The sequence below is a fragment of the Spermophilus citellus genome (genome assembly GCF_964194105.1).
Source record: "Spermophilus citellus genome assembly, chromosome: 9".
Taxonomy (NCBI): domain Eukaryota; kingdom Metazoa; phylum Chordata; class Mammalia; order Rodentia; family Sciuridae; genus Spermophilus; species Spermophilus citellus.
Window position 1 is genome coordinate 85,436,405 of NC_138191.1, and position 26,129 is coordinate 85,462,533.

Genomic DNA, 26,129 nt, shown 5'->3' on the forward strand with positions numbered 1-26,129 from the left:
ATTGAATTGCCAAAGGCTACATAATAAATATAAATACTTTAAAGCAGCTACCAGAAACAAGATACATGACATGTAAAGAACCACAATGAGAACGATCACAGATGTCTCCAGTCAGCAGTCAACAGAACTGCAATGAAAGAAAAAAATTGTCGATCTAGAATTCTAAGAGAACATTTTTTTTAAATGAGAACAAAATAAAGACTTACTCAAACAAATGCTCAGAGAATTCAATACCTGCAGGCATGCAATATAAAATAGGCTAAAGAAAGTTTTTCAAGCAGAAAGAGCATGATAAATGAAAACTGAGTCCAAAAAATGAATGAAGAGCTTGAAAATTTGTGAATACATAAGGAAATGTAAACTAAATTGTACACATTTTTAATTTCTTTAAAAGAAATTTTGATCTTTAAAACAAAAGTTTATTGTGCTATTTATAGTATATGGTGATGCAAAATACAAGGCTATTAAAAATAGGAGAGAAGAGGTAGAGGTGAAATTCTATTTTTTCTTACATATGAAGTCTTCTAATATTATTTGAAGATAGACTGTGATAAGCATACTGCAAACCTTCTTAGAGCATCTATAATTAGCCTAGAGCCCTGATTTGACCCACAGAGTGCAGAAAACTATGTGAATAGCTATTTTTATTTATTTATTCATTTTCCAAAAGATGATAACTAGTTCAATATTGAACAATTAAGAAAGATATTGAAAGGTAACAGAATACAATAGACACTAGTATGGCAATATGTAAAACAGTGGATGTGGAACCAATGTGATTCTGCAATCTGTATACGGGGCAAAAATGGGAGATCATAACCCAATTGAATCAAATGTATGAAATATGGTATGTCAAGATCTATGTAATATTTTGAACAACCAATAATAAAAATTTTAAAAAAAGAAAACATCCGACAAACTCAAAAATTAAAAGAAAGATATTAGTTTGTTATATTTAATGGATGTTTTCATGAGATAGAAATTTAGGGATATAGAGAGAAAACTAAGGCTCTGAAGGAGAAAAATGCCTATTGGAATGCAGAATGGGAAGCTTGTAGACAACTCATGAGCCATTAGTTGGACCAAGGAACCTAAGGGACAGAAAGAGACCATTGACCTCGTGAAGCTAGAGGACAACATTTGATAGGAGGATGACCCACTACTTGATCACCTGATAGACCACCTGGCTGCCAGAAATATTTTTTGTAAACTAAAATCTACATGCCAGCCAGACCCCCAGCGAGAAAATACAATCCTGTTCAAAATTTCTCAATCCTGAGGGAAGTCCAGCCCCTTGGGATCATGTATATTCTACCTACTTCTATACCCTAATAAAAAACCCAGTCTTACACCCTGACAGCTTGTCTCACTCTTGAGGCAGCCCACGTTCTGCTCTGAGGATGCCTATCTTTTCTTTTCACTTTCTAATAAAGATAAATTTTCCTCTTAGCTAAAACCTGACACATTCTTAAATTTTTTTCTGAGATGTGTCAAGAACCTGAAAGGTTCAAGTAGAGGTCTCCTCTGCCTCTGAAGAGACCTTCTCAAACCCTCTTATGGTGATATTAGGAAATTACACTTTAATTCTCTCCCCTTCAATTCTAAAGATTGCCAACTTTTTAAAAAATAAAGGGGTTGCAACCAAAAAGCTAACAGTGGAGGGTAATATTAAATATTTTGAAATATTCAGAACAAAGTTTGAATAAAACTTTGAGAAAAAAAAGATGAGATAAAAATAGGGGAAAAAACAGATGATAGATTTAAACTTAACACTTCTATAATGACATTAAATAGAAGTTTAAACACTCCAATTAAAATCCAGTGATTGTTAAATTTGACAAAATAAAGCACATGACCCAATTATATAGTGTCTACAAGAAACACACAGAGAAAGAGAGAAGGGGGTGGAGAGAGAGAGAGAGAGAGAGAGAGAGAGAGAGAGAGAGGGAGGGAGGGAGGAGAGATTGATTACAGGGAAAAGCATAGAAAAAGAAATATCATAAAACCTGTAATCACAAAAATACTGGTCTTTCTAATATTGACATAATGTTAATATTACAAAAAATGCTGGTCTTTCTAATATTGACATAATGTTATAAAAATAGACTTTAAAACAAGAATATATGACAAAAATAAGCTTGTCTTAATGATAAAGTCAACTAATCCAGGGAATATAGCAGTTGCAAATGTATATGCACCTTACAACAGCCTTTAAAAATACATGATGTGAAATTTGACAGAACTGAAAAGACAAATAAACCCACATTATAACTGGAAAATCTAATACTCTTCTCTCAGTGATTGAAAGAAAAAAATAGGCAGGAAATCTGTAAGAATAAAAAATTCCTGAACAACATTACCAGCAAATTTTCCAAAGTGATATTTATAACATATATACCCCATGACAGCAGAATCCAAATTTTCTTCAAGTTTATATGAAATATATACCAAGATAAATAAGAGTAATGGGCCATACACAAGCAACTATTAACTTTAAAGGGTTGTAATAATTCAGAGGATGCTGTGTAAATAAAACAGACAAACTAAAATCAATAGGGAAAAAAATTACACGGAAATCCTCAAATTGAATAGATTAGATAAACATTGTAGGGCAAATGAAAAACAATGTGTGATGAACATTTAAAGCAGTATTTACACTGAATGGTATGAATTTAAATTAGAAAATAAGTCAGAAAAGTCAATAAGCTTTTACATTAAGATTAGAGAAAAGCAAATTCAAAATAGAAATAAGAAAATAATAAAGTTAGAAACAAATTAATAAAATATAAAATAAATAATAGGAAAGTAAATGAAAACAAAGTAAGGTCTTTGGGAAATTGATAAAAAAAAAATTCCTTGTACAAAAGTTTACTAAAATCAATTTAATAAAAATAGGAGTGATCCTACCATGGATCAGTGATGATTTGGAGCAATGGAAACTCTCAACCCTCACTAGTGAGAATACAAGTGGCCCAACCACTTGTAGAAAATACCTTGGCAATTTTTATATTAACATACAATAGTAACATGTGACTCAGCAACTCTGCTTCTATGTATTTTCAGTGTGCCAGTTACCAGTCTATTGACTCAGCTCCATACCCATTTTTCATTGCCTGCTCTGTGACAACAGAGCAAATTTCTGTTCATATCTCTCTTTTGCCAGGTGGGACAACGTAAGGCATTATAAGAGAGTGTTTTGGAAAGAAAGTAGAAGAAAAAGGGTTTCTGCTTTTGGTTCTGGCATGTTCCTCACATTAGGCTCTTGAAAATCACGCAGGTTTTTTGTTCCTGTTTTTGTTTTGTGGTGCCTGGTAGCCAAAAGCATATGGCCACTTCCCTTAGTAGCTTCCCTTGGCACCCCCTCAGACAGCTTTGTAGGAGAGTCACACTGTCAGGGAATCTCATTGTGCTTTGTTTCCTCCAGGGACCATAGAGTGGGTTCCCCACAAGTGCCACCTGCTCAACACATTCCCTTGAACAGCTTTTCCTGGCAAAGGGAAGTGTCACTGGCAAAACAACTCCACTCAACCAATTTCCCTTAACCCCTCAAGGTGCTTAAAAGGCAGTGGAGCACTGACAGCCTAGAACCTCTTTGTTTTCAGCTTCCCCATGACCCCTCTAGGACACTTTCTCATGAAGTGCCAATCTGGACCCCCTGTGGATAAACAGCTTTTGTTGGCAACCCAGATAGTAATTTCCTAATAGTACATCTAACTAGGCACCTCCCACAATTTCCCAGCCTTTCCCTAGGAATCTGTGCAGTAGTCCACAAGTGAAGCACGTCCCTGTGGACATCCCCTGGCCCCACTTCCCTGGCACTCCTAAAGGCATATATCCAGTGGAGTCTTGTTGGCGAAGCACTTCACAGAAATTCTCTACCATCTTTCAACCATGTCTGTGCCCTCACAAATGAAGCTAAATCAGTCCAGGAAGAGAGTGGCCTCTTCCTTGGATATTCAATTTCTCTTAGGGATAATGGTTACTCCCTCTTCTACTAATCCCATATTGTTCAGAATTCTCTTTACCTCTTATTAACCAATACTCCTTTATTTTAAACGTCTAATGATGATCTACTAGTAATATCATATACTTAGTGATTTTATAATATTTTTTCCTTAAACTGTCCCTATTCAAATCACTGTATGGTTTCTGTCTCTTAATTGGAATTTAATAACCCAAGAAAAAATGAAAAGTTCAAGTGCAAAAAGACTTGTACACAAATATTCAGAATAGCTTCATTCATGATAGCTAATTGCTGAAAACAACTTAAGGTTCAGCAAAGGTAAACGGACGACCAAGTTGTAATATATCAATATAATAAAATATTATCATCAATAAATGAACTACCAATACATGAAACATCATGAATAATCCTTGGAAACATTTTGTTGAACAAACAACAGAAACCACACTCGTGTATATGACCCTTTATGGTCAAATAGAAAGAAAATTCAATCTATAATACCAGGAAACATATCGACATTTTCTTGGAGTTGAAGGTTAGCACATGAAGTGACTAGAAGTTGGTACAAGAGACTTTTTGGAATAATAGAAAATTCTACATGTAGATTGTGCTTGATGTTTTACTATTTCATACATTTGTCAAAATTCATTAAACTATACATTTAAAATATAGATCCGATTTATCATCTAAAATTATACCTCAAGTTGATTTAAAAAGTAATGAATTCATGAAATTAATCAATACATTTGTTCCCAATTTAATTTTGATGAAATTATCTCACTGAGCTTACTCAACTCTTATTATACTGACAAAAATGAGTTTTTGGATATTCCAACTAAGAACTTGATGCTAAATGATAATATTACATTAAAGAGCTGCCACCTTCAACAGCTTTCCTTGATACCAGCCACCAGTTACTGGAAGGTAGGGTTGACAATTAAGAAGGGACAGTCAACTCACTTGCAGGCTATTGAAAAAGATAGAAAATCAGGGAAACTCACATTAAAGATAGATGTGAAGAGAACAGCTGTATAAGTTTACTCATAATAAGCCTCTTACCACGTCCCTCATATGTCTGCATATACTAGGAGACCCATCCTGAGTCTTATACTTCCCCAATCAAGGCTGCATCATTGAGGAGCTCAGCAGTAAAACCTAGACGGCTTAGATGATTTCCTAGTTCCACCTTTACTTATAAAATAGACATCATCAAGAAATTTAACCTCTCTATGCCTCAGTTCCCTCAAATGTAGAATGGAGATAGTGACAGTGCTTTCCCCATGGTGCCTCTGTGGGGCTCAGTTGAGCCTGAGGAAAGTGGTTTACAAAAGAGAAGGGATATAGTAAAATCTCAATAAATGTTAGATCTTGTTGCTGTTTTTATTTTACTTTACTATATGTTGCCATCCTACAAATTCACAGTGGGTAGAATTGTGAATATACAAAGGGCAATCAATGATATTTCCCAACAATATCAGAAAAGCTTATGACAGTTAGCTGAAAGCTTGTTTTTAAATCCACATCAGTGAACATGTTCAATAAGAACCTATTACTGTATTGCCACTGTATTGTTACAATTCTTTCTCCAATCAATCAATACCAAGGAAGAGTTATTTACTGTATACAAAGACTATATTGTTATCTCTGTAACTCCAAGTAAAGACTTTCATGGAATGGTACATTTTATGAGACCTACTTGCTGAAAGCGAAGAAATTTCTAATCACACAAATTTCAGATGAAAAAGATTTAATTGGTGTCAGATGAATGAAATATAAACCACTGGAACTCCCAAAAGCTATAGTAACTCTAACAAGCACCAGAATCTAGAATTCTAGAGCTTCAGAACCACTTGCTACTAACCATATCAGCCCTGGAAATGCAATGCAGACAACAGTGTCCAAACTTGTAAGCATCTGCCACTTGGTTTTGTTCATGGCTATGTCCTTAGTTCCTAACTCCTGGAATCTTCTGTTTCAGTTTTTTCTTTCTGCGACTTGATTTTTCATTACTTCCCTATGTTACAACCAAATTAGACTGTCTTTGTCTCTGAACATGTCTATATTCTTCAACTCTGTGTTCATGTTCATGTCTCTATCTGAAATCTCATAATCTTGCCCTATGTTTACCTAGTAATATATGACTTATCCAATATTTACAGAAGCTTCTCAGTCTCCACATGCTTTGGGGAGTGCAGAACTCATGCTCTTTCTGGGCTTCCCCCTTGCTATAACTATGTGAGAGAGGCTCCAGGAGATCCATTCACAGAGACCCGGACAGCACTGACATTCACCCTGGTTGGATGGTTCCCGCCATGGAATTGAGCAAAATGAGGGAAGGTTTAAATTACAAAAAAAGTTGAGAGATATGTGAATGTAGAGGTTGGGTCCTTTTCTGAAAAAGAGATTTTTAAAATGGAAAGATCATCAAAATGGCCAGGCCAGCAAGGCTTAAAGCCACTATGATACAGTGTGCCTTAAAGAACAAGATGGAACCCATTTCCCTGTTCCCAAAGTTCCAGAGAAGGCACTACAGCTGGCATTGGGGGTTTACCTGTGCTCCTATAATGAGAAACAGAACTCAAGAAAGATTTGACTCCCTCAATCTGAAGGAGTTCTTGGGAATAAAGAAGGCAGCTGAAAAGCTGAGCTCTACCCAAAGATGAACATCCTAGCACTTAGGTAGCCATCACTCTACCTCAACCAGAGACAACCAAGATCAGCCAGTACCAGGATACACTACTGCAACAGCAGGGCAGCATTCCAGCATCATCAGCAGGAGGACAGTCATACTATAAGATCTCTGCTTCCTGGTTCTTTCATTCTGCCCATGTTTCCCTAATCTAAAAGAGTTTGACCTCAAATAGCAAAGCCCAGAAGGCATTTCAGAGCCAGAAGATATTTCACCACTCAATAAAGCAGGCTTCCAGCAGTAGCCCACACTAGGGGAAGGAAGCTTTGAATTACAGATGAGATTGAAGTCTTAAACTGAATTACACCAAGTTTCAATAACTAAAATATCATTAGAAAGCCATAGAATTGATCCCAGTTGTTGTTAAAGGATGCTAACAAGGAATTCAAAGATCAGTGTTGAAACTTCCAGATTGAAAAAAATAAAAACCTTTCATGTTTATTCTGCAATAAATGTGTGTTCTTCTCCAAGTCATTTACAATGGTTGATACCTACAGAAGTAAGTATATTATAAAAGCTCACTTCTGAGCTGCCAAAGTTGTTGTGTTGGGTGCTGAAATATTATCTAGAGAAGGAAAAATAGTTTGCAATACTAATTAAAAATAATTTATCATATCATAAAAGCCCAGAGGACAGAAATGATAGGTGCCTTCGACAGATGCAGTGGGCAGAACTTTCCACTGTAGCTGCAAATTCAACAGTTGGGGCTGTCCAGGCTCATGGATACCATTCACATGTCAAACCACAACCAGTTCCAAGTGATCCAAACCCCCACAAACACCTCCTGAGTAGAACTGCTTTACAAACCATTTTCACCTCAGAAGTCCTTAATAAATCTGTAGTCAAAATAACAAAAAAAAAAAAACCCTGCCTATAATAAAGAAATCCTAAGAAGCCAAATGAGTTTTTTGTTGTTGTTGTTTCCATTTCTTAAAATTTCAGATCCAACACAAAATGCATTAATAAACCACTTTTGTCTGTCAAGTTAAGAGTAACGAATGAGCCTGTTTAGCTGGCAAGCTTCCACGTGTCTAGGAGACCACAATGGTCTCTAAGATTCCAGCTCTGACAGAGCATTTCTTTGGTAATGTTAGACTTATTATCCAGGCAATGCCAAGCACTCCCATGTGCGCTACTTTTATTCTTCTTCAAAAAAGCATTTGTGTTTAGACTGCCTAGCTAAATTGTAGGCTTACCTGAAAGCATAGAAAATATTTTCTTTCTCAATTTTGTTATCCCCTGAAGCACCCAATGCAATCATTAGTAGCCAACAAATGCTCTTATTCTGTTGACTACTTTTGCTGTCTTGCCTACAAGGCCCAAGTCCACATTTATAAAGCAATTTATGAGTGCCAGATGTCAGGACCTTCAGAAGTACCAAGTATTAGGATTACATATTGAAGATAGGCAGGTAAGAAATGTTTGAAATAAATGCAGTTAGTTTCCCTCGGGGTCAAAGAGAAAGTAAAAACCAAACCGGGAGAAAAGAAATTACCCAAATCTTTAAAAAACAAAAAATCTAAGCCATCCACTCATAGAAGACTTAGATTCTGGTAACTCTGTTAACCAGAATTGTCTAGAATTATCTTGTTCCCATTTTTGTCACATTCTATAAACAGGCAAGTAATATTCAATTGCACCAAGCAAACATATGTAGAGATATGCCATTTTTAGAATAATTATATTTAACCAAAAGTAAATTTTAAATTACAGCTTTAGAAATATGTCTTTATTTTTTTAAAAATTTGGAAGAATGATATGTTTGGGTACAAAACTTCTTATTTGCAAATGTAAGAAGAACTCAGCCTTCCAACTCTTCCAACATCCACTGATTTAAACATAATCCAATGAATTGATGAAATGCATGCATTTAGTTTTAAACTTTACCCTTATTCTTTCAGATGAAGAAATAAGTTTAGGCGTCCTAATGAACATGCCTCCATGTCACACAGTTAGGCAGTAGAAGAGCCTGGAGCCTAAATATAGCTTAGGTTTTTACAGTGTAAACATAGGATGCCTCTCCATCTCCCTGCCCCAATGGCTTTAGTAGCTCTTAACAAATGTACCTTGTAGAAAGAAAGGGCCAGGGGGCTGGGGATGTGGCTCAAGCGGGAGAGTGCTCGCCTGGCATGCACGGGGCGCAGGGTTCGATCCTCAGCACCACATAAAAAATAAAATAAAGATGTGTGTCCACCAAAAACTAAAAAATAAATATTAAAAAAATTCTCTCTCTCTCTCTCTCTCTCTCTCTCTCTCTCTCAAAAAAATAAAGAAAGAAAGGGCCAAGTTCAAGTTCCCCATATAGGAATAAGAGTATCCAGGCCATACCAGGCACAATGAAACATACCTGTAATCTCAGCAGCTCCAGAGCCTGAGGCAGGAGGATTGAGAGTTCAAAACCAGCCTCAGCAAAAGTGAGATGCTAAGCAACTCAGTGAGACCCTGTCTCTAAATAAAATACAAAATAGCACTGGGGATGTGGCTCAGTGGTCAAGTACCCCTGAGTCCAATCCCTGGTACCCCTCCACCCAAAATTGAGTATCTAGGTCCTAAGGTGTGAAGAAAATGATGGAAGCGATGCCAGCAAATGAATCTCTTTAGTAATTTTCCAGGACCTTCCTAAAGGGTATGACTATGCTAATAGTATGTAGAAAGCTGGACCTTCTCAACCTGACTCTTGCTGGCAACTATGCCTAAGATTATAACTCCTACATCACTTATCTTCATAGTTCCTCAGCATACCCCAGTCCTTGAAAATAATTCAGAGTTCCTTAGTATGATAGATAGGTCCCTTAAGAAATGGCTTCCATGTACATCTCCAATCTCATCTTTCCCCTTTCCCTTGTCCATACACACCCTATAAACCTAATAAATTCCCCGACCGTCCATGCCTACACAATGCAATGTCTTCTGTCTGGAATCCCTTCCTCTACTTCCCTGTCTGCCTTTCATGAGCTCCTACCCATCCTCCTTGATGCCACTCACATTCTGAGAATGTCAATGTGTTTTCTGTAAAGCCTATTTGGATTTACCTCTTTTGATTTCCAAACAGCTCTGCAACCACGTAACACACTGTTTTGTATGATATGAACTCTTTGAAGGCATGAACGTATCTTCTTTGCCTCTATTCTAGATACTTTGCACAATCCTTAGCATAAGTGGTTATTGATTGATCTTTTTAGTGAATACATTATTGAACACATGCCCAGTGCGAGACACAATCTTAAACTTGGTAAAACAAATCAGATGAATTCTATAGAACTTTATGGAACTTATAACCCAGTAATGCTCAATAAATAATAGCCCTTGTTATAGCTTTCTTAAATAGTTCCATGTGGGAACCTCCATGCATGCTGGTCCTTGAGCCTAGAATGTCCAAATTTCTCCTCTATGTTTACCCAAATTCACTTGCCCTTCAAAGCCCATATTCTATGCTCCCAAGCTTTGCATGACTGTTCCCATCCACACTGACCTCAATGAGAGTTAAACATCTGCAAGCATCATTCCTTCCATAAACAATTTGTCCTCTTGACTTTCTTATTTCTGCCAACATCAACAGCGTACTCAAAAAAAAAAAAAAAAAAAATCTGACTCATCTTTGCCTGTTACCTTGCTCAGTCCCAAACCTCATGCACTGTCAAATCCTGCTTCTCTGCCTCTGCAATACCACAGAAATCCATTTCCTGCTTTTTATTCCCAGTGGGCTCACCTCTGTCTAGCTTCTAGCATCTCATTGCTTCTCAATGAACTACTGCTATAGCAGATCTTCTGTCCCTGACCCTCCCCGCATTTCCATTTACCCTAGGTGAAGCTTCTGAGAACACACTTCTGTCTGTTCTTTCCTTTATGCCTAAAAACACAATACTTTTCTCTCCCCAGGATAAAGTTCAGTACCTACCCTTGCCCTGTGCTCTAGGTTAAGCAGATGATGCATTGTGTCACAAATGTGCCCTTAGCCAATGTCTCTGCCCTTGGCTCTGCTCCATCTCCCCTATTTACAGATTCCAGCACAACCACAGTTCCATGTCTTTCACGGGCCTTGTTTTGATCATTCTCTCATGCCTGCTTCCCATAGATGACAGAGAACTCTCTTACCCCAGATGCAGCATGACACTTAGTAACTAATTATGATATAACATATGTTGTCCTATATTTCAGTTTTTTATATATTTTTTGTACCACTCAGGCTTGAGATCACTGAGAGTCAGAACCAAACAGAGGTCCTTAGAATGGCTCTTCTATTTTCCCTTACAACTTTTTCATATCTGAATTAAAATACTGAATTACAACACGATGATTATTTGTTTCTGTGTTTATTTCCTGCACTATAATAGTTTTTAATGCCAAAAGACCCTGTATTATTTATTAGTATTTTCTTGTGTCTGGCATAGAGTCAGTACTCATAAATGTGTCATGCATGAATAGATTAGCACAGCACTTTGAATGTTATCTCCTTAATAACAGTGCTAGAATTAATCTCTTTCAATTAAAGCCAGTATAATCTTCAATAGAGCTTCCCTCTAATCTTCCATGTTATAAGATTCATCTCAACAACAATCTTGAAAAGGAAGACTGGGTTGATTTAATCTTCCTAATTAGATAGTGGATTCTTTGAAGAAAGATATTGGTAGATCTTTTGCTAATTCCTTTTGTTATTACATTTGAAAATATATAATGGTTTTCAATAAATGTCCATTAGTTGCTTGATGGATTAATTATACTATAAATGTAGAAAATGGGGAATAACCCAAAATGGCATTTCTCTTGTGTAATAACAAGCTGAAAGGTTTCTATTCTGATTTTAATGTATTGATTAAAAGTTTTGCATGTTATTCTAAAGATGATTTTTCAAAGTAAAATAATGATTTTTCAAAGTAAAATAAACTCTAGAGACAACATTCCCACATCATTTTGCACACCATTCTGTCTTCTGTCTTCTTGAATTCTAAATCATTCAAGACCTCTAAGATCATCTGTGACTTCAGGTTAGCATCTTTCTTTGGCCTACATTCTAATGATGGAGAAATTGCCATCTCAATGATGGCAGTTGCTTGCCCAAGATCTCATAGGTATCTTATCCTCAGACTCCTGCACTTGCCATTATATTAAGCATTAACAGAAATGGAAAAAAAATTAACTTTCTAAACTGTAACTGCAATGATTTTATTGAATACTGTTAAATCATTTGCATCCTAGAGACCTTAAGAGAATCTACAACTGGGTTCTCTGCCATTTACAAAATTTCTAAGAAGCCCAAACATGATTCAACATAGTGATTCTGAAATCTCAATTGTTCACTCTGACAACAAATATTTGAATCAATGCAACAAGCAGATATTGATTGCCTTTTATGTCTTCAACTCCGTGCTAGATACCAAAACTATAAGATGCACACAAGCTAGTCACCTCATTTGTCCTTAGAGACAGAATGTGAGTTTAATTCATCCAGTGCCCAGCACAGGGCCTGGTAGCTTATAAAAACTCCTAAGGTATTTCTTGACCTTAAACAATTGAAGAGGTAGCTAATGCCTTAAAAAGCTCATATTTTCTATGAACATTTTTTCACTTTTATTTTTATTTCCCAGACTGAATCATCAATCTTCTGTTTTGTTTTGGTTTTTGTTATTGTTAATGCTTATCATAATATCATAATATTGAAAAATGTTAAAAATAAATCAACCAAACTTTTATTATTAAAGTATAACTCTTTCTTTAAAAATATATCTATTCAAATATATATGCATATATAGATATACCTATATTTAAACTACAATCCTTACCATAATTGTTGAAGAACAATATAATTAGCAGAACTATTTATTAACTGAGTTTTTAATGATACTGTTAGATTTCATAGTGTATCTATTTATTAGTAATCATCTTTTCTATCATGTTTTGTAATTTACACACCCTACTTTCATTTGAAGTATTTCTTTTATTGTTTTTCTGCATTTGAAATTATGCCAAACTGTGCATCAAGCAGAAGAATTCAGACTTAATCGTGGAAAGCTGGAGGAAAATAATATAGAGACTTTTGATTCAGCTGTTGTAGTTATTTTCATATCCTAAAGAATAGAACAAAAGTAAATATACCCATTGCACATGCCAGTGGTTACAAAAAAATTTAATTTTCCTTAGTTCAATCTTTTTAAGTTTATCATACAACAAAATGAGATTATAAGAACATTCATTAGTTTCCAGGTGTTTTTTGGTTCCAAGAAAACCTTTGCTTTCACTTTTAAGCAGTAGAAACCTGAGATCTTCTGAATCAGTAAGAATAATTAGCATTTGAAGAGCCCTTCGAAATATGCAAGAAACTCAGGATTTTTTTTTTTTTTTGCCTTTCTTATTAAAGTGAAAAAGAAAGTGAAGGAATGCAATTAGGTAACCTGCTATTATCAAATCATCTCCCAGGGATAGATCAATCACAAGCACTATGTGTTCCTGCAATAAACAAATTGGAGGGGGGAGGGCAGAATATACATACGCACATACAACATGATCTATAGGAAAGTAGAATTAAGAGGACTGAAATGTAAACTGTCCTAAACCAAATTATTTCTGCATTTGAAAACCTTGAAGGTGTACTTCTGTTGTAGATTTTATTTCTACATAAACTCTAATTTCATCCTTCACCACCAAGAGGCAATTAGATTTCTTGTCACTGTGTAATTTTTAATGATCTAGAACACACAGTAGCAAAAATATTAGTGAAGTCTCTTCACTAATTGTTTCAAAAACCAATGTTAGTTCTGAAATTATAATCAGAAATTTATTGGCTCAGAGGTACATTTCTAATTTGAACAGAAAAAGAAACTGATAGGGAGGAAAAACAATTCTTTCACACAACTAAATATGTTCCATCTAATTATGAAACTAAAATAAGATATATTTCATTTTGTGATATGTTTTATAACCAAAGAGGAAAAAGACAACATGAAAGTATAGCAAATTAGATCTGCTTAAAATCAAATCATATCCCCGAAAGGCTGCAAGCAGCTTTTACCTCACACTCTGGTCTTCAGGTTCCTGGAGCAATTAGTGTATTGGCGATAGCATCATTGTTCTTGAGAACCAGTACTGTTTCAAAAGCTAACTACTTAGATTTGATAAGCACTCTGTTCTTATATATGTATCTTATGTAGTGTTTAAAAAAAATGCAAAATGTTCTTTATATATGTGTGTCTAGGATATCCATCACCATGGTAGCTTAATGATAAAGAACTGGTAGTGGCTGGTATATTTAAAACCAAGAAGTATAACATTTCCAACAATTGAATTCTTTATATTATGAGCAAATCATACTCAGCAAGTTTGATGTAAATAAAAGAGTAAGTATTTTCCATGAGTTCTGAAATCACTTTTAAAATCAATATGTTTTCCTGCTTCAAGCCTTATAAAGCAAATAGTGTTTCTTATAAGGAGAGAACACAAAGAATGAGTGGGCGTGCATGATCCTTTAACTTCCAGAAATGGGCAGCCAATAACAGAACACCACCCTTTCCCTCATGGATAACTCTGCAGCCCTCCTGCTCTAAAATATAGAAAACAACCATCTTTTAGATGATGATAGACGTAGAGATGGCGGTGGGGAGAGAGTGACAGAAACAGAAACATAAGAATCAGAAACAAAAACTGCAAGTGATAAAGGGTTAAGGTTATTTAGAGTAAGCACAGAATGCCAGGGCAATAGGAATCCTTAGGGATCCCCTGGTCTAACGGCTTCATTTAACACTTGAAGAAAATAAAACCCAAGGAGGTTAACTGTTCAGGAGGAAGATTACTGGCTGCCAAATACCAACTTTTGTTAGCTATTCACCCATGAAATGTAATCAGTATTGCATGGGGCAAGTGACTATCAAAAGATATAAGCACTGGCAAATAACCTTATGGAGTAGGGATGAACAGACATAGAGCATTGGGAGATGGAAGGGATGGTCCTGAGCTGGACAGTGTATGACCATCTAATGGAGTTAAGCACCAAAACTTAGCTCAAGTGGATTTTCGCCTTGTGGTTAATATAGATCTTGAGCTGCTGGGTATACTGAAATTTTAAGGGAAGTCAGAAACCCAGATTTTTTAGTGGAAATTTGATATTTAACTGGGGAAACTAATTCAGTTTTTTGAGCTTCCATACAGATCAACTTGTCAGTAGCCCAGATAGTGTCTACAGATTTCTAACTCATGAACCCTGGTCTATAGCAGTGCAAATATCCTCAGACAACATTTTTTACTCTGTGGCCAAATGGGTCAAAAGGTGATACCTCTAGGGCTTTCATCAAGACAACCTGTGCATTTCAGTCTGGGGAATGTCCCAGCGAAACCTCTACAACAGTGGGAGTGACTTCGCTTCATTTTATTTGCTCAGCCTTCGGGGAGGGCCACCTAACTGGTCCTGGATTCTGTGCACTGATAGACAAACCACTTCACAGCCTTAGCTTCTTCTTTAGCTTTGTTGAGATTGCATTTGGGGGATTAAGATTTCTTTCTGAGTGAAGATCTCATTTCTTTGCCTGTAAAATCAGCACTCTTGCCTGCAAATACACTTGTACTGAACAGAAGGAAGAAAAAGAATGTCCAATTTTTCTTCAGGAGCTTGTGAATGGCTCAGGAATTACTCTGGGAAGCTCTTTGGAGAACTAGAAGAGATCATTTCGTTTGCAAACTGAATAGCATTACATGCTATTTCTTACACGTTGTCCCTGTAAAACAGCCAAGGCAGGCAGACCAGAAAGCAACTTCTAGCTTCAACTCATGCTCCTTGCTTTCTCTCACCGTGATTCTTTGAAAATTCTGGCTGGCCCTGATGTGAGTCAGTCCTTAGTTTCTTCAATAAATTAAAATGTTTCCAGAACTGACAACACTGAACATAACAAAATTTGTATCCTCAAATTCCAGAGGTGGAGACTTGGATGGATACAGTGCTGTGGGGGTAAATGTTTTACAAGCAGTTCCCGGGGACAAGGCTCTAATTTGTTGCATTTGATACTTTCTGAGGTATAAATACTCCCACTAGGGTGGATTTCAAGCTACTAATGTGACACCAGGAATGCAAAAGCACACTGTACATTATATAATGTTCCCACTATCCAGACAGGATAGATATAAATAAGTTTAAAATAACAAATGTAGCCAAGAAACTAGGAAGTGGTGAGTTTTGAGTGTTATAACCTAGTTTTTTGATATAATTTATTTAATTGTTTATGTAACTTAATTTTTTAATAATGTCTGTGCTTAACAACTAGCTCTGAAAATTTAAACATTGGTTTAGCATACTAGTAGACAGACATAGTAGATGAATAGAGTTTTAGTATAAACAACTTATAAATTCAATGAAAAACTAAAGTGAGAATGAGATAAAGAATAATAGAGGAGGTTATTCATTCAAGAGGCCTGAGAATCAAAACTTAGCTAGAAATGGGCAGCCAATGACAGAACACCATCTCCCTCATACCTGTGCTGTGTAGCCAGTCAGTGCTTTAACACTTCCTGTGACAGCAGCTCACTTGAGTGCCTTGTTCTATCTTTGGCCATTTCTCACTGAAGGAAAGAACTTCCTTTTATTGAGCCAAAAGTCTATCTTCTGTATCTGTGATTTTTCAATTGTATTTTGGTAAGCCTTAGGAGTTCTACAAATAGGCACCAACAACCTCCGAGGCTAGTGAGAGGAGGAGGTGGGAAGGCTGTTAGAAGGGGCCATTCTCACTACTGCTTCTAACAAAGCTGCTGCACCATTTAACTGGTTGTATGTTGGCAATCTCTGCAAGTTTGTGTTTGAGAAAATATTTTTATAGCTAAAATCCACTTCCATAATTGCGTCTTATATTGTCAACAAACTAGAAATTTTGATATGAACATATATCTTTATATCAATGAATAAAGGATATATTATGCAACAGCAACAAATTATCTTTAAGATCTAAATGGTTTAACATACAGAAGTTTCTTTCTCATTCATGCACATTTGCATGAATGAGAGTCCATATAACATTGATCCCTCTGCTCACTTGTATCCATTACAGAAAGTCATGTGGTTACATTATCTACAAGGAAAAGGCAGAGAAGGGCAAGGTCCCCTGAGCTCAGGAGCAGAACTGAAAATATGATTAGCAGCACTAATTTGTACTACAATCTTGTAATCATTTGGCTACATGATTTACACCTCCCTAATAATTTAATCTGGAATATATACAATTAGACCTTTAGAAGTTCCACATGAACGTCTGATATTTATCACAACCATTGCTTTTATACCCTTCTGAATATCAGTTCAGAAGACAAACTTTTCCACCACCACTAAAGTTGTTTTCTATCCAACCAAGCCTTGGTGATACCTACAAGATCAATCATATTTCCCCAGGTCATAATCAAAATGCATCTTTCCTGTGGTCTGTGGTTTGGTATCTGAGGTAGTGTTGGTACTTCTGGACTTTTCCTAATTATTTTCTCCTGTGAGTCACTGGATGCCACAAGCATTCTCAGTCTTATCTTCCTTCTCTGTGGCTCAGCACACAAAAACAACACTCATATGTTTATCTGGACCAAATTTTCTTCTACTTCCACATTTAGTGTAAGTCAATCTTGACCAAGTCAGCAAGATGCCAATCACATTTCTTGCATGCAGATCATGATTTTCCGCTTGAGCCAAAATCTATTTCAGTTCTTATTCAAGTTTACAGACAGCAGCTGTTTAACTTCCATATCATCTCTCTTCTGAAGTTTCATCCTACAGTGGAAACACCAACTGTGTTCCCAGATTCTTAAGTGCCACCTTCTAACTCAAAATCTTTATAAGAATCTCTCCAGACATTCTGATTATTTCTTCTAATCTTATATATATATCTTTAGGAGTCAAAAAATTCATGAATAAGAGAAAATTCACAGTTGTATCCTAGCATCTTAAGAAAATACCATGCACACATTTTGTCACTTTTCTGTCTTCCAAAGGGAATTCATTCATTTTATAAGTTGTTTATACTAAAACTCTATCCATTTACTATGTCTGTCTGTCTAGTAGTATGCTGAACCAATTTTTAAATTCATTAATAACTAGGACCAATCTCTTTCTCAAAAGGTTACAATGAAATTCTTCTTGTCATCATTTGGGGGACACCCAGAACCTAACATGTTAGGTACATGGTAAATGTTGGAAAATGTAAATTTAAAAAATCTGACTGAAGGTATTTTTGCTTTCATTTGGCTCCAGATAGGTGTCAATGGTGGGACTCCCACACATCTTCAATTTTCTGCAAACGAGTGTTTTTTAAAAAGATATTTTATCCTGAAATGTTTTGTAAAATTTACCCAGTTTCCTTTTTTGGGGGGGGGGGATTTTTTGGAGGAATTTTAAACTAAAGTCCATTTATGTAATAAATAGAGGGCTATATATTTGGATTTTCCAATCTTCTTGGATTTAGCAATTTTTTTCCTTTCAAGGATTTTCCCTAATCTCTCACAGTAACTGGATATCTGATAGGACTCCAGAAGGAAACAATCTATAAGAAAGTTCAATGCCCATTTCTGTGGATCCAAGGATTCTAGTCCATAGCCAGCCTTCAGAATTTATTTTTAAAAGTCTAAATATTCCAGTGTATATGCCACCTGCATTGTCTACTCATTATGAACATGTGATCCTCTTGCCTCAGCCTCCCAAGTTTCTGGGATTATAGGCATGTGCCACCACACCCAGATTGCTGTTGTTTTTATAACCTTTTCAAAATCAGTAGTTTTTGTAACCATTTCAAATGTATTTAGGTCCTATTTCTCTTGCAGGTGCCTCTCTCTCTCTCTCCAAATTGCATGTGTGGTGTTGGCTATGAAACCTCAGTTCCTTGATGGGTTCCAAAGAAAATGTTAATTTGCAGTTTGTTGCACTTTATTCTTCTTATAAGTGTGGGAATGGAAACTCCTTATAGTTATCTACATTTCTAAGCTGAAATCAAAAGTTACCTTCACATTTATTACATAGATACAAATGCTTGGGTGCTAGAATATTGTCTTCTCTTTATTTTCTGTTACTCTCCCTTGTAACTCCTTTGTTAAGTACTCCAAGATGTTTTACCTATGCATTTGAAGAGGTACAAGTTTCCTACATTCTGGAAAAACCTGCTAAGACAAAAAGTAGCTAACTATAGCCTGTGGACCAAATGCATCTTGTACCTTATTTCTGTATGACCCACAAGTTAAGAACAGATTCTATATTTTGAAATGTTTATAAAAACAACAGCAAGCTGGGTATGGTGGCATATGCCTATAATCCCAGCAGCTTGGGAGGCTAAGGTAGGAGTATCACATGTTCAAAGCCAGCCTCAGCAACTTATCGAGGCCCTAAGCAACTTAGCAAGACCCTGTCTCAAAATAAAAAATAAAAAGGCCTAAGATATGGCTCAATGGTACAGAAAAAAAGCCACAGTGGCCATATGTGATGCATAATGACTAAATTATTTAATAGCTGGCCCTTCATAGAACAAGTCTGCTAACTCCTGTTGTACATAAAAAAACAAATATGCATTGGATATCAATGCTATAAGGTCAATGATCAGGAATTTAAGGGGTATGGACAAAATAATAACTTAAACTACTACAGTTATTTTGCAAGGAGCATCAAGAGGGTTTATTCATTTATCTAGCTCCCAGAGGGCAACTTTTTCAGATTGAGAAGTCCCATGAAATATTTAGAAAATGTAAACTTTAGAAAGGAAAGCTATCCTGTAGATGAAGAACTTGTTTAAATTCTCCAAAGAAACAAAATCAGAAATTCCTCAGTAAACCAGGCTATTCAGACGAGTACAGAATATCTGATGTCAGTTCTGATACAAAATATGATGAAATCTGAATATGAGTCAGATTGCCATAAGATGATGATTCCATGACTTTAAAAGTATTCACAAATGTGCCAGAAGGATATTGTATATTAAGAGAATGAGTAAGAAGTCATTTTAAAAAGTTTTAGGAAAAAAAGAAAAAAAACAAGTAAGGGTGATTCTTGAAGCTCATTTCAAACATAACAAAAAATTACTGAGAGCTTGTTGAGATGATGGATAGATGGATGTTTGGATGGATATATAGATGATAGATAAATCTTTTCAGATTAGAGAGGGAATTATGAATGAATGACTCTTTCAACATGTGACTATCCTCAGGGTACATTCAGCTCTGTGTAACAGAAAACCCAATAAACAGTAAATGAAAAAGCACTTATGGTTTACTCATACACATGTATGGAGCTAAGCTTCTCCACAGTTCATGGCATTGCTCAGAGGGCCATGATGAGTCCATCTCTCCAAGCCTGTGCTTTCTGCACCTGTAGTCGTTAGGGTACCCACTACAGTTCCAAATGTAGTATCATCTCACCAGTATTCTAAGAGAGAAGGAATTAAAGAGGGAAATGCCAATGATCTTCTTGTAGTCATATCCCTTTCACTGAGAAATGCATCAGTCTCTCTTACATCTCTTTGACTAGAACAGGGTCACAAGCAAGTGTCTGGCTTCTCAGCTTCTAACGTAAAGGAACCAAAATAAAAGAACAAAGGAATAAGAAATGCTCTGGGGTCACATTCAGATCTGCTGCTGATCTAAATGTGATTGGGGATTTCATGAAAGACAGGTATGTTCATTCATCACTGTGAGAGAGAGCCTAGTAGCTTTAATGGACATTTGGTATCACTCAAACTAACCACTCTAATAATGGAAGCATCACTAAGGAGCCTGATTCAGCTTGGCTTCAAAAAGCCAATCCTCCTTATTTTCTGCACACCAGCCCAACTCAGAGACCTGAGGAAGAAGCAATGATTTTCCATTCAGTATCATTAGCATACACCACCATCAAGAAAGGCTTGTTGCAATATAAAATTATAAAACACCAAGGATGGTTTTAAAATATATACACAAGAGAATTTACTGGTATATGAATTTTATAAATATGGAGATTTTCTGGGGGATAATTATATATTTTCTAGAAATGCTGTCCTCTCTAAAAGTGTTCCTTGGAACATTCACATAGAAATTATTTTAGAGAAAATTTATAAGTCACATAAGAAAGTCAGTCATATTCCTTTATATTTCCATATAATATTCTTTTTAAAAATTTTTTTTAGTTGTCAATGGGCCTTTATTTTACTTATTTGTTTACATGCAGCACTGAGAATCAAACCCAGTGTCTCACACATGCTAGGCAAGCACTCTACCACTGAGCTACAACCCCAGCCCTCCATATAATATTCTTAATATTATATCTTTAAGATTTTTGCATATAGAGTCCCATCAATTTTTTGTGAGAAGTAGTATTACATAGTTACTTAATTTTATTCACCAGGTTTAATACTCAATAAATTTAAACTACTCTTTTTTAAAGAGAGAGAGAGAGAGAGGGAGAGAGAGAGAGAGAATTTTTTAATATTTATTGTTTTAGTTCTCGGCAGACACAACATCTTTGTTTGTATGTGGTGCTGAGGATCGAACCCGGGCCGCACGCATGCCAAGCAAGCGCACAACCACTTGAGCCACATCCCCGGCCCCTTAAACTACTTTTTAAAGCAAATTCACACTAAAATACTATATTTCATCACTAAGAATTCTTTCAAAGTGTCTTTATTCTTAAGGGTACAGTTAATGGTGCACTTTTTAATATAGTTTCTTAAACAACAATAATGCCCATGGCTTCCATTTAATTTCACATTAAGCATATGAAGATGCTGTAGGAAAAAGAACGCACATGCTTCAGAAGACTCAATTATTGGCTTTGACTTGATTGGTTTTACAGAAAGGAAAAAGAAGACTGAAACCTGAGACCTAAGTCTATTTCTATATGGTTCTATTTCCATTCCACAATCTCATTCATTCATATCCCAAAATAGTATCATCACCTAGTATATAAAAGATGTCAAGATGGATGGGGATGAAAGACTACCTCCCTGGACTACCCAATGGTAAACACAACCATAAAACCATAACACCAGGTAGAATGTGGTAGGGAGGACAAGGAAAATAAACGATTACAAAATATTATAGCAGTTTAGAAGACAATGAAAAAAAGTGAGATTATTTCCAGCTTTTAAGTGATAGGTGGCGGTAAATAGTGGAGCTCATGGATGGCTAGGTACAGAAGGAAGAAACAGTGGTGCTCATATTGAGATTAAAAAGATACTGGATCAGCAGAAGTCAAGGGTAGGTGATAAAACTAGAGGAACTCAATATTAGAGGTGCAGGTAGACATGAATACATAAGAAGTTCAGAATTGAATTGCAGGCAATGAGAAGTCACTGGTACTTTACACATGAGAGTTAGACATCATTTAGAACTGGCATCCAAGAAGAAGTACCTATTCAGATGCACTGATGCTAGGGAGACTGGAAGCTCAGAGATCAGTGGCAAGAATACTGTGATAGACAAGATGCTGAGTATCTGAAAAAGTGCAGACATAATGGTAACAATGAAGAAGAGACACAGGGAGAGACATAAAGGCAGTCACATGTATCCTCAGCTGCTCTTTAGAATTACCAGTGGAATTTTTTAAATGCAGGGGAACAGCAAGAGATAAATAATAATTTTTCAGAAGAAGATGCAAAACTGGCAGATATACATAGAAAAGATACTCAGCCTTATTACTTATCAGAAAAAGGAAAATTAAAATCACAATAGGGGGTTAGGGGTATACCTCTGTGGTAGAATGATTGCTTAGCATGCACAGGCCCCAGGGCGATACACACAGAAAGAAAGAAAGAAAGAAAGAAAGAAAGAAAGAAAGAAAGAAAGAAAGAAAGAAAGAAAGAAAGAAAGAAAGAAAGAAAGAAAGAAAGAAAACAGCATGAGATACCACTTTATATTCTCCAGTATGAAATTAAAAAAAAATCTTGAGTAGTGTCTTAGGCTATTCCTGCTGCTAATATAAAATATGACAGACTGAATAATTGATAAACAATAGACATTTATTTCTCATAGTTCTGGAGGCTGAAAAATGTAAGATCTGGCCACTGTCAAATTCAATGTCTGGTGAAGGATAGCTCTCTCCACTTCCAAGATGGCATCTTGGTGCTATATCCTCTAGAAGGGACAAACTTTGTTCTTTAAATGATGGAAGAAATGAAAGAACAGAAGGTTCTAGCTAGTGCCCACCAGCTCTTCTATAAAGACACTAACATGACTGATGAGGGCACAGACCTCAAGACCTAATCACCTCCCAAAATCCCCACCTCTTAATACTATCACCTTGGAGTTTAAATTCCAACATATGAATTTGCAGGTGCACACACACATTCAAACTTCAGCAGGCAATAACAAGTAAGAACAGAGTTAAAAAACAAAATTCTCATACACAACTGTGGTGTTAAATGGAAACAACCACTTTGACAAAAATAATAATAGTAAGTATTATTTTGCAAAGTCAAAATGTAAAGGTGGACATAGTCCAGCAATTCCACTCCTTAATATATGCCACAGAGACATTATTTAATATGCACACTGTTCCTTCCCCCTAAAAAATCACTGGAAACAATCCAAATATTTATCCATGGGAGAGTGGATGAATAAATGGTGCTACGATCATTAGTGGAGTATTAGACTAAATAAATGAGCCACAGCTGCAGGCGCCAGAATGAATGAATACCAAAACCTTAACACAGAATAAAAAGGCAAGTCACAGATTCTATGGAGTCTGACAACATTTACATAAAGCTCAAACAAAATTCAACCATCAATTGTTTAGAAAGACACATATCTATAATAAAATATAAGGGAAGGATGAATATAATATTTATAATAGTAATTACCCATGAAATGGAGGACAAGGAAATGATGGATCAGGAGAACACAGGAGGAATCAGCTGTATTTATGGTGTTTAGTTTTCTGAGTGCGGTTATAGCTAAACAGTCATTTTATTATATTTTATTTTTGTATTATCCTTATTTTTCAATATCTATGAAATGTTCAGGACACAATATATCCGGGGATGGATTTCAAGAGTCACATTTTCAAAAGGCTCCACGGGGGGCACTCCTGCATGGCAGGAATGAGAACCATGAAACCAGGTAGACAAAATCGGAGATCAACAATTTTAGATTTGAGGATGAGGTATATAAAATAACACTGAATTTTGAGCTTCTGTTTGTAAAAAGAGAAACAGATACCATTAACCAAAATGGGAAGTCAGAAGAAGAACTGGATTAGGAAGAAGTAGAGACGAAATACATTTAAAGTACAGTAAATGAATAAAGCAGCAAATTTTCCAGTTAGTGTTCATAAAATGAAGACCAGGACTAGAGAAAGTGTTTTTCCTCAGGAAGTATTTTTTAACCCTAAGAATGATTATCTAGAACTTATGCTACTTTCCAGGGAAGTGTTGCAAAAGAACTAAATTGCTTTAAAATGAGGAGGTTTTGAATAAAGAATAAAGGTACTAGAACTTCCCAAACCTCCAGTCTCTCTACCAAGGGTTATCCTTGTACTTATCTGAATTGGAAAGGATAGCTGTTGCTATGGCAATTACTCTCCTGCAACCTTAAGCAAGAATAAAAAGGCTGGCTGTTTATAAATGAGTCACCACTGTAAGCTTTCTAGGGGCAGCATGAGCTGTGTTCCAGTGTGCCTGACCAAGCTGTGGCGGAGTTAGAGTCATCCTAAGAGACAGAGTGCCCTGTTTCCGGCTCTGCATTCATCTCTCCTCAGTAGATTCAGACAATCCACAGTTTGCACATTATGACCAGGGTACCGGGCAATTATTTATTAAGATTCCAAATCGCTTACTGGATCTTAAGGCTCTGGAGAAAGAAATTTCCACTGCTGGGGATCCTCATGTAGCAATGTTAAACCCAACTTACCTGACCATAATAGTTTGAATTTGGTCTCCCAAAGACACTATGTTAAAAGGCTTGGTCCTCAGCTGATGGTGCTATTGGAAGCTGGTGCAACTTTTCAGAGCAGGGAAGAAGTTATATCATTGGTGACATACCCTCAAAAAGAATAGGGACCCTGGACGCTTTTCTCGTTTTGCTTCTCAGTTGCCACGTGGTAAGTAGCTTTGCTCTACCACATGCTCCCCAAACTCCTGACCACAGCCCCAAAAGCAATGAGCCAACCAACCACAGACTGTAACCTCTGAAACCATGAGCCCAAGTAAATCTTCTTCCTTTTATACTAAGTTATCTTAGGTATAAGGCCCACCTTATTTCAAACCTATGTTCTTAGGTTACCTCTATAATTTCTGTTAATAAAATTCACATTGCCCTTCTGAATATATTGTACTAACATACATTTTTGACCTTCCAGAATCTAATCTCAGAAGTGAGAAAGCAATGCTTCAAGCCAGGCACAGTGGTGTACACCTGTAATCCCAGCAGCTCTAGAGGCTGAGACAGGAGGATAGTGAGTTCAAAGCCACTCAACAAAAGTAAAGTACTAAGCAACTCAATAAGACCCTATCTCTAAATAAAATGCAAAATACGGCTGGGGATGTGGCTCCATGGTTGAGTGCCCCTGAGTTCAATCCCTCATACCAAAAAAAAGAAAGAAAAAAAGAAATGCTTCAGTGATTCTTTATGATTCCATAGTTACTTTAACCATAAGAAAAGACTATTAGAATCTCCAAAAGTGCCTATCTAACCTACAATATGTGAATTCCAGTTTTTTTCTATTCTGAATTGTTAAGATGGTTTTTAGTCATTCAAGAAGATAAATGTGGTTATTCAGAGGTAGAACTCATTCTTCATTTTTAAGACATTTGCTTCTCTGTGTCTGAGAAGCAGCCCATCTAAATACACTGCAAAAAGAAAAGCTCTCTAAACATTCATTATGGACATTAACTGAAACTCCATCTCTGATCTCAGAAAGTCCTAAAAGATAAGTACTTTCACTACCACATCTACCTTTGAAAGTTTGATCACCTGAGAATCTCCACTATTTGTTCTCTTGGCTCCACTGAAATATCTGAAAGCAAAGTTTTTTTCCAACCAAATCTTACCATCCATCTTTTTTTCCCCCTAATCATTATCTTGTGATTCATACTGTCTCTTATTCTTTTCCTTGGAAATTTTTTTTCTGAACGCTATTTCTCTGAAACTATTCATTCCTGGCCTCATTCACCTTCTGTGTACATTCTTTTTCTAACTTCTTTTATAGCCACAGCAACTAACTCCCTGCTATTGACAGAATATTTTAAAACAAAGCAAAAATAAGGGCTATGGTTGTAGTTCAATCGGAAAGTGCTTGCCTGGCATGTGTGAGGCACTGGGTTCAATCCTCAGCAGCACATTAAAATAAATAAATAAAGTACATCTGCAGAATAACAAAACTTGGTACCCTTAAGGTAAAAAAAGCAAAAATAAGAGAAAATGAGCAGAGAAGGAATATTAGTAAGCACCTAATACAAGTGACAATATGAATAGTAAAGTCATTCAGAGTGGTCTCTGAAGTCAGACTAATCAAATCACAGCCCCAGTACCCCTACCAGCTTTGGAACAGTCAATCCTTCAATGACCAACTAC

The 26,129-nt window shown here is 36.2% G+C and overlaps 1 protein-coding gene across 6 annotated transcripts in view; it reads right to left on the minus strand.

Moving 5' to 3' along the window:
* Positions 1-26,129, minus strand: part of PDE4B (phosphodiesterase 4B) — a 540,698-nt gene that overhangs the window by 488,595 nt on the left and 25,974 nt on the right. The window contains exon 1 of one of the 6 annotated variants that reach the window (XM_081308891.1): positions 9,001-9,017. The exons of the other annotated variants lie outside the window; for them this stretch is intronic. The gene's annotated coding sequence lies outside the window, so the exon portion shown is untranslated. Of the gene's footprint in view, positions 1-9,000; positions 9,018-26,129 lie in introns of those variants that run through there. 6 annotated transcript variants of the gene reach the window in all.